The following is a 9,210-nucleotide window of genomic DNA, read 5'->3' as shown; positions in this document are numbered from 1 at the left end:
AATCCACTGTTATTCTCGAAGATCCACCTGTATTCTGCCAAATTGGAAAGCATACTGGAGAGTTGAATGGAGATGTGGTGGGAATCACCACCCCTGCATCCTTCAGGTCCTTTATGACCGCTACAGTTCCCCCAGAAATGTCATACTGCTTTTGGTTTAGTATTTTCCTAGGTAGACACAGTTCTAGTGGCTTCCACTTGGCCTTTCCCACCATAACAGCCACAGTTCAGGGAACCAATGTAGAGATTCCGTGAGCTGCTAAGTATGTCTATTCTACTTGTGCATCCAGAACTGGGGAAATGACCACAGGATGGCATTGGGGCCCATTAGACCCACTGTGAGATGGATCTGAGCTGAAACCCCATTGACCACATGACCTCCAAAAGTCCCTCCTCTGACTGGCAGGCCACAGTGATATTTGCAGTCTCCTGAAATTAGTGTCAGCTCAGAGCCAATGTCCAGTAAGCCCTGAGAGGTCTGATTATTTCTCTTTTCTCAATGCACAGTTACCCTAGTAAAAAGGCCATACATCTCTTTTGGGGAAAACTGAGAGAAAGATTAACAGTATAAACATTTAGCAGGGTACCAGGGACTTTCCTCAAGGGATCCAGCCTCCCCTTCATTTAAGGGGTTCTAGGTTTGTAAACAGGCTCAATTCTGGGAATTAATTGAGGGATCATGATTCTCTGTTTTTATGATTCATGTTAGACTTTTGACACTTAACCTAGAGCTTTTCTGCTTATGCAGATTAAGAATTTCAGAGGCTTCCTATCTATTTTACTTTGAGAAACGCCATGATCAACTAGCCAATGCCATAAGTTTCTATGACTCAGACAACTCTGATTGCTGCTTGGACCTCTGCTGTCCATTACAGCATAAACCAAAGAGTGACTGAGGTAGATCTCAATTGACTGCAGGTTTATTTTGCCAAGGTTGAGGATGCAACCAGGAAAAAGAAACACAGGTCACAGTGGGATCTGTGACCTGGGCTTTTTCCAAAGAGAGTTTTAGGAACTTCAGTATTTAAAGAGGACAGAGCAAGCAGTAGAGGAGGGAAATAAAGGAGAGAGGACAGGCAATGAAACAAGTGGTCACCTTTTTGTGAGGCTCTGATTAGCACTCAGTGAGTCTACATATTACATGTGGAAAGAGGGAATAGAATTGGCGGGGCGCGGTGGCTCACTCCTATAATCCCAGCACTTTGGGAGGCTGAGGTGGGCAGATCACCTGAGGTCAGGAGTTTGAGACCAGCCTGGCCAATACGGTGAAACCCTGTCTCTACTAAAAATACAAACATTAGCTGGGTGTGGTGGTGGGGGCCTGTAATCCCAGCTACTCGGGAGGCTGAGGCAGGAGAATTGCTTGAACCTAGGAAGCAGAGGTTGCAGTGAGCCAAGATCACACCACTGCGCTCCAGCCTGGGCGACAGAGCAAGACTCCGTCTCAAAAAAAAAAAAAAAAGAGGGAATAGGCAAAAAAGCAATTACACATTTCTCTCATGCCCAGTAACTCTACATATGATAAAATCAGCATGTGAAAATACAGCTATCTGTTTGGGGATGAAAGAAGACAGCTTTTTGCATGACTCAGTTCTCAAGCTTAAATTTCCCTGTGGCATAGTGAATTTGGGGTGCCATGATTCTATTTTTTTCACGACAGTAACTATGCCCACCTTGTCTTTGGCAGTTGAGTACCACCACTTAGCCCTACCATCCTAGGATCCAATTATTCCCACTGCATTTAGGTTTCCCAATTCAATGACTGCAGTTCTCACTGTCTGCAGAGAAGAGCAATCACAGAGCTCTTCAAAGATGCTGGGGTTCCTCTCACAGATTTATTCCTATTCCTCACGGTACTGCTAAAATTATGTCTTCTAGACCCTCCAGTGTGGGTGAGTAGTTCTTAAATGACAAATCCACTCTGACATTCCAATCTCCCTAAGCCTTTGAATCTCTTCCACATTAAACCAAGGCAAGTCCAGTATTTCCAATTCGCTCACCCTGGGCCACCTTTTGGTCCATGTTTCAGCGAACTAACCAGACTGTTAGAACCCTTTATAACTGCCTGAGCTGCAACAGTAAATGCAGAATTTCTGCTTAATGAGTTAATATCAATAAATTCAACCTGATCTAACTTTATGTTCCTTTCACCATTATCTCACTCCCTTAGTATCCATTCCCATGTTTCCTGGATTTTTAGGAAGCTCAAGTAATTATTTTGGAATATAATGTACCTCTTCATGGGTCACACTTTGCACATCACCTTTAGGGGCTGCTGGGACTTGAGTCTAGTTATAGGTCTAGAAGCAGAGGAACAATGGTGGTGGCTCCTGAAGAGAATCAGCATTGTCGTGCATGGCAACTGCCTCAAGGAAGGCCAGTACAGTTTCCTCAGGCAATTCAGGGTCAATCTTCTCAGACTGAGGCGAAAAGGCTGCTACCACTGGAGATGGGAAGGCTGCTTCTACTAGGGATTGGAAGTCCACTTCCACTGGCAAAGAAGACTCCTCCGAGTTTTGTTTGTTTGTTTGTTTGTTTTTTGAGAAGGAGTCTCTTTCACCCAGGCTGGAGTGCAGTGGCGCGATCTTGGCTCACTGTAAGCTCCGCCTCCCAGGTTCACGCCATTCTCCTGCCTCAGCCTCCCGTGTAGCTGGGACTACGGGCACCCGCCACCTCGCCCTGCTAATTTTTTGTATTTTTAGTAGAGACGGGGTTTCACCGTGTTAGCCAGGATGGTCTCGATCTCCTGACCTCGTGATCTGCCCACCTCGGCCTCCCAAAGTGCTGGGATTACAGGCGTGAGCCACCGCGCCCGGCCGACTCCTCAGAGTTTAGATGTTCAATGTCCCCCAGCTTCATCAGGGTCTTCTCACATGTCTCTATCCAATTTACAGTATCCTCTACTTTCCCAATCAATGTCCTCACTTTAACAGCAGACATCCTGTGAAGCTGGGAGTTTGACTTGCGCTGTAATTCAGGAGTTCAATTTGCATTGTAATTCAGGCAGCTGCAGCATGAGAGTCTGCATTTGATTTCAGCGTCCTCAGCCTCATGGCTACAGGACGTAAGACTCTCCTTCAGGGTACACAGACACACCTCCAGGTCATCTATATGGCACCTGAACTGGGAATTAGAATCTGTGAGCTAATCCTTTTCTTTCATCACTTTGTCCAGTGACATTAGGAGCAACCAGCCATATTCATTAAGTTTCCAAAAATGTTTGAGGGTATCATCTACGCAGTGACCCAACTCCTTGCCCGTTGTGTCTAGTGATTAATTAGGAATATTCAGTGCAGATATTTTGCATATCTGTATTACCACTTCACACCATGGACTATCAATGCTCTTTACTCCTAGAAATACAGCTATTAGAATCCTTAAATTTAATCAGATTTGAGAGCCAATTCCAGAAACCCTAGAACCAATCCTCAAATATATATATATAGTTTCTTGTTTAGACTAGAAAATTCCAAGGACTACAGAAGTTCTTGTCAGAAAGTTCTTACCCCATGAAGGGTGGTTAATTGGGTTCCAATGTTATATTGTCAGTGAGCAAGTTGTCAGCTTGGTCAAGGAAAAGTTCTTCAGTGAAGGTTCACTCATGCACTGGAATGTATTGAGCACCTCCTTTGTGCCCCCGTCTGTGCTAGGCTGTAAGGACAAGGAGTGGACAAAGCAGACAAAGAAAGAGTAGACAAAGACCCTGCCCTTATGAAATTTACCCTCTTGTAGAGAAATGTTTTAATTTGGGTTTCCCTAGAAGCAGACCCTGAGACAATGATTCCAATGCAAGTAACTTACTGAGAAGGGCAGGAAATATCAGTAGGAAAGTGGGAAAGTAATACAGGGAGGGAACAGCAGCCCATAAAAAGAACATTAGACCTATTCTCACAGGTGGCAATGCAGTTTAACCCTGAAGGAGTTTAATCCTGAAAGGGAAATGGCAAACGGAGTAAAACACCATGCCTCAGAATCATCCTAGCCAAGGGCAAAGGAAGCTCGTGTTTATAGACCAGCTCCTGAGAGTCACTTGTTGAGGATTGTTGTGGGCTTGGGAGGGGGTTGACTAATTCCCTGGCACATCTTGCCCATCCTCAGAGCTGGTAAAGTGACCTGCATTCTGAAAAAATACTCTCAGACCAAAATGTACATGCTGACCTTTCAAAGCCAGCTGAAGCACATTAACAGGTCTGGGGACTGACAGTATCTGCTACAGAGAGACAGACCATGAAGACACAATGAATTACAAGTTAATTACAGATAGTGATAATTATAAGAAGGTAAAAATGAGGAGATTTTATTAACTATAATCGGAATTGAGAAGGAAGGCAGCTGACCCATTTAGATGGAGCAGGAAAGTCAGGGAAGGCTGTCTGAGCAGAGACCTGAATGGCAAGAAGAAGCCCACCGTGGGAAGAGTCAAGGAAAGAGAGATTTAGACCAGCACTACTCAAAGTGTGGGCTGTGGCTGCTGCCAGTCCAGGAGATGCTGGTTTATCACCAGTTTGTGACAAGTTAAGTATACAAATTGAAAGAACTTTTAAATGTAACCACTTAGAGATGGTTACAGCAATTTGACATTGCCACAACCTTCAAGCCTGTGATGGCAGACTTGTCTCACTGTGGTGTAGACCAGCTGGGCATTGTCAAATGTGCATGAAAAGTCATGCACAGTAGGACGGTGTTACATATATGACATTTTAGGGTTAGTTTGTCAACCATACCCTAAAATTATATAAATATATGAGAAAAGTAAGCATTTATTCATTTTTTAAATCTGCTAGTTTCCATTTTTTCATTTTTAACAAACAATTATTTTAAAATCTAGGTTAAGAACTAAGATTCATATTGCTGATTCTTTGAGGTTTATTGAGGTATGATTTACATTTAGTAAAATACACCCTTTTGAGATGTTTAGTTCTATGAGTTTGACAAGTGAATACAGGATATGTAACCATCGCCGCATTCAAGATATAGAATATTTCTATCACTCCAAAAGTTCTATCCTGTTCCTTTGTGGTCCATTCCCTCCCCCTGGAAAGCGCTCATCTGATTTCTGTCTCCACTTTTTGCCAGAATGCCTTATATGTGGAATCATGCAGTATGTAGCCTTTTGTGTCTGGGTTCTTTAACTCAGCATGATACACTAAAGATTCATCCATTAATTGCACATATCGGTAGCTTTTTCCTTTTCATTGCTGAGTACTTTTCCATCATATAAATGTACGCTAGTTTGTTTATCCATTCGCCAGTGAATGAACATTGAGGTTGCTTTTAGTTTTGGGTGGTAATGAAGCCACTATAAACAATCATATACAAGTGTTTGTGTAAACATATGTCTTCATTTCTCTAAACTAAATACCTGGGGGCATTGCTGGGCCGTATTTATGTTTAACTTTATAAGAAACTACAAAACTGTTTTCCAAAATGGTTGCACCATTTTGTCCTCCTTCAGCAGCAATGTATGAGAGTTCCAACATCCTCACCAGTACATGGTACAATCTTAGTTTCTTGTTTCTCTTTAAAGCTATTCCAATTGGTGCATAGTGGTATTTCATTGCAATTCTAATTTACATTTTTCTAATGACAAATGATGCTGAGCATTTTTTCATGTGCTTATTTACCTTTGGTATTTATTCTTTGATGAACTATTCATTCAAATCTTAGCCTTTTTTAAAAATTGGGCCCTTTTTTTTTACTATTAAGTTTTAAGGATTTTATATATTCTGGGTGCAAGTCCTTTATTGGCTTTGTGTTTTACAAATATTTTCTCCCTATCTGTGGCTTGTCTTTTCATGACTTACCAGCATTTCTCAAAGCACAAAAGTTTGCAGCCATAGTCCAAGTGTGTTGGTTCACACCTGTAATACCAAGTTTGGGAGGCTAAGGCAAGCAGGTCGTTTGAGCTCAGGAGTTTGAGACCAGCATGCGCAACATGGCGAGACCCCATCTCCACAGAAAAAAAAAAAAATAGCTGGGCATGGTGGTGCACACCTGTAGCCCCAGCTACTTGGGGGTCTGGCAGAGGAGGATCACTTGAGCCTGGGAGGTCAAGGCTGCAGTGAGCCATGTTTGCGCCACTGTACTAGAACCTGGGCACCCTATTGAGATCCTATCTCAAAAAAAAAACAAAACTACTAAAAGTTTGCAGCCATAAAAAAGAATAAAATCATGTCCTTTGCAGCAGTATGCAGCTGGAGACTATTATCCTAAGCAAATTAACACAGGAAGAGAAAACCAAATACTACATGTTTCTGCTTTTAAGTGGGAGCTAAACATTGGGTACTCATGGACATAATGCTGGGAACAATAGACGCTGGGGACTAATGGGGGGGATTGAGGGAGGGGAGCAAGGGTTGAAAAGCTATTGAGTACTATGCTCACTACCTGGGTGACAAGATCAGTTGTACCCCAGACCTCATCATCATATAATATTCCTGTATAATAAACCTGCACATGTACCCCCTGAATCTAAAATGAAAGTTAAGAGGAAAACAGTTCAATCATGACAAAGTAAAATCACAGTGGCAACTGTGATTAAGGAACTGAATTTTTAATTTTATTTCATTTTAATTAACTTAAATTTAAATAGCCACATGTAGCTAGTGGCTATTGTATTAGACAGCACCAATTATTAATACTGAATTGCACTTTCAGTGAAAAATGTGCACAGTTTTTTGTTTGTTTGTTTGTGACAGAGTCTCGCTCTGTCACCCAGGCTGGAGTGCAATGGCGTGATCGCGGCTCACTGTAACCTCCACCTCCCAGATTCAAGCGATTCTCCTGCCTCAGCCTCCTGAGTAGCTAGGATTATAGGCGTGCTCCACCAAGCTTGGCTAATATTTGTATTTTTAGTAGAGACGGGGTTTCACCATGTTGGTCAGGCTGTTCTCGAACTCCTGACCTCATGGTCTGCCTGCCCTGGCCTCCCAAAGTGCTGGGATTACAGGCATGAGCCACCACACCCAGCCCCACAGTTTTTGTAATTCTTTGTGTACTATGTTTGTTTTGATTTTCTTTTCTTTTCTTTTCTTTTCTGACAGAATTTTACTCTATCACCCAGGCTGGAGTGCAATGGTGTGATCATGGCTCACTCCAGCCTCAACCTCCCATGTTCAAGCAATCTTCACACCTCAACTTCCCCAGTAGCAGGGACTACAGGCACATGCCACCATGCCCAGCTGATTTTTAAATTTTATTTTGTAGAGGCAAGGTATCACCATGTTGCCCAGGCTGGTCTCAACTCCTGGGTTCAAGCAGTCCTCCTGCCTTGGCCTCCCAAAGTGCTCAGGCATGAGCCACTGTGTCTGGCCCTAATTTTGTTTATTTATTTTAGAAACATGATCTCATTCTGTTGCTTAGGCTGAAGTGCAGTGGCGCAGTCATAGACCACAGCAGCCTCGAACTCCTGGGCTCAAGTGATCCTGGGCCCAGCCTCCCAAAATGCTGGGATTACAGGTGCAAGCTGTCATGCCCAGCCTGGTTATATTTATTGACATGTAATATTATGCCTGTTGAATCTAATAATAAAAATTAGGACTTGTATTCTGTAACTCCTACTTTTATGTTTCTATTATTAATTTTTATCATATTTTCAGAATGCATGATGCATGATGGTTTGGAAATATAAAAACCAGATTTTTCACTACAGCTAGCCTCAGAAGCATTGGGCTAGACAGTTGTCACAGTACGGGCAAAAGCCCTGTTTCCCTAACAGGGCTATTTCTCATTGTAAATTCACAAAGCAGCATTCTGGAAAAGGAAGTGACTGGTGGGACATGAAAGTGGAAGACTATTTTGGAAAATGTGGTCAGAGAGAGCTCAGTGGTGGCACTGAGCAGGGGAAACAGCATTCCAAGGAGAGAGAGAATAGCAGTCTTTACGGCATGGAAAAGGGAACAGTGTGTTTAAGGACAGAAAGTGTGGCTGGATGTTGGGAAGGGAGGGAGAGTGGTGAGGAAAGAACTGGAAAGGAAGGAAAGAGTCAGATTTTGCATGACCACAGACCTTGTCCTCTCCTCCTCTCCTGCACTGTAGATCAAAGTTAATGCACCACAGGCACCGGATAGGCATGAATAAGTGCTTTAATCAAAATGAATGTGAAGGCTCCATGCAGTGGCTCATGCCTGTAATCCTATCACCTTAGGGGGCCAAGGTGGGTGGATCACTTGAGCTCAGTAGTTCAAGACTAGCCTGGGTAACAAGATGAAACCCCATCTTTGCAAAAAATACAAAAATTAGCCCAGTGTGGCACATGCCTGTAGTCCCAGCTACCTGGGAGGCTGAGGTGGGAAGATTGCTTGAAGCTGGGAGGAAGAGGTTGCAGTGAGCCGAGATCACACCACTACACTCCAGCATGGGTGACAGAGCCTGACCCTGTCTCCTGTCTCAAAAAAAAAAAAAAAAAAAAAAAAAAAACAGCACTTGAAGAATCAACCATATCTTATTGTACACTGACCTTGGTTGTATAGAAAGAACTATCTTGGCCGGGCACAGTGGCTCACACCTGTAATCCCAGCACTTTGGGAGGCCAAGGCGGGCGGATCACCTGAGGTCGGGAGTTTGAGACCAGCCTGACCAACATGGAGAAACCCCGTCTCTACTAAAAATACAAAAAAAATTAGCCAGGCATGGTGGCACATGCCTGTAATCCCAGCTACTCGGGAGGCAGAGGGAGGAGAATCGCTTGAACCCAGGAGGCAGAGGTTACGGTGAGCTGAGATGGCACCATTGCACTCCAGCCTGGGTGACAAGAGCAAAACTCTGTCTCAAAAGAAAGAAAGAAAGAAGAAAGAAAGAAGGAAAGAAAGAAAGAAAGAAAGAAAGAAAGAAAGAAAGAAAGAAAGAAAGAAAGAAAGAACTGTCTCTTATGTTTGCAGCCCAGGAAGTAGACTGAATAATAATAGTCAACTCTCACAAGAAGTTAAGAGAGTGGGATTCCCATGCCACAGGTTAAGACACTGAGGCTCAAAAATTATATTACTGTGAGGTAGATCAGCAGGACTTGTTTTCCAAGCACTGGTCAAGACCCCTGATTGCAACCCTGCTTCTCAGAGCAGGATCTGGTTGAAAGAGGGTGCAGTGAAGAAGCCAGCCAAAACCAGAAGATGGTAGTGAGAGCAACCTCTAGATGCCCTCACTGCTTAGTAGCATAAAGACACTCCCACCAACACCATGACAGTTTACAAATGCTATAGTAAGGGCCCAGAAC

Source organism: Nomascus leucogenys, chromosome 18 (genome assembly GCF_006542625.1).
Source record: "Nomascus leucogenys isolate Asia chromosome 18, Asia_NLE_v1, whole genome shotgun sequence".
In the NCBI taxonomy this organism is placed as follows: domain Eukaryota; kingdom Metazoa; phylum Chordata; class Mammalia; order Primates; family Hylobatidae; genus Nomascus; species Nomascus leucogenys.
The sequence above is the reverse complement of the archived record's forward strand: the minus strand, read 5'-3'. Positions refer to the sequence as shown.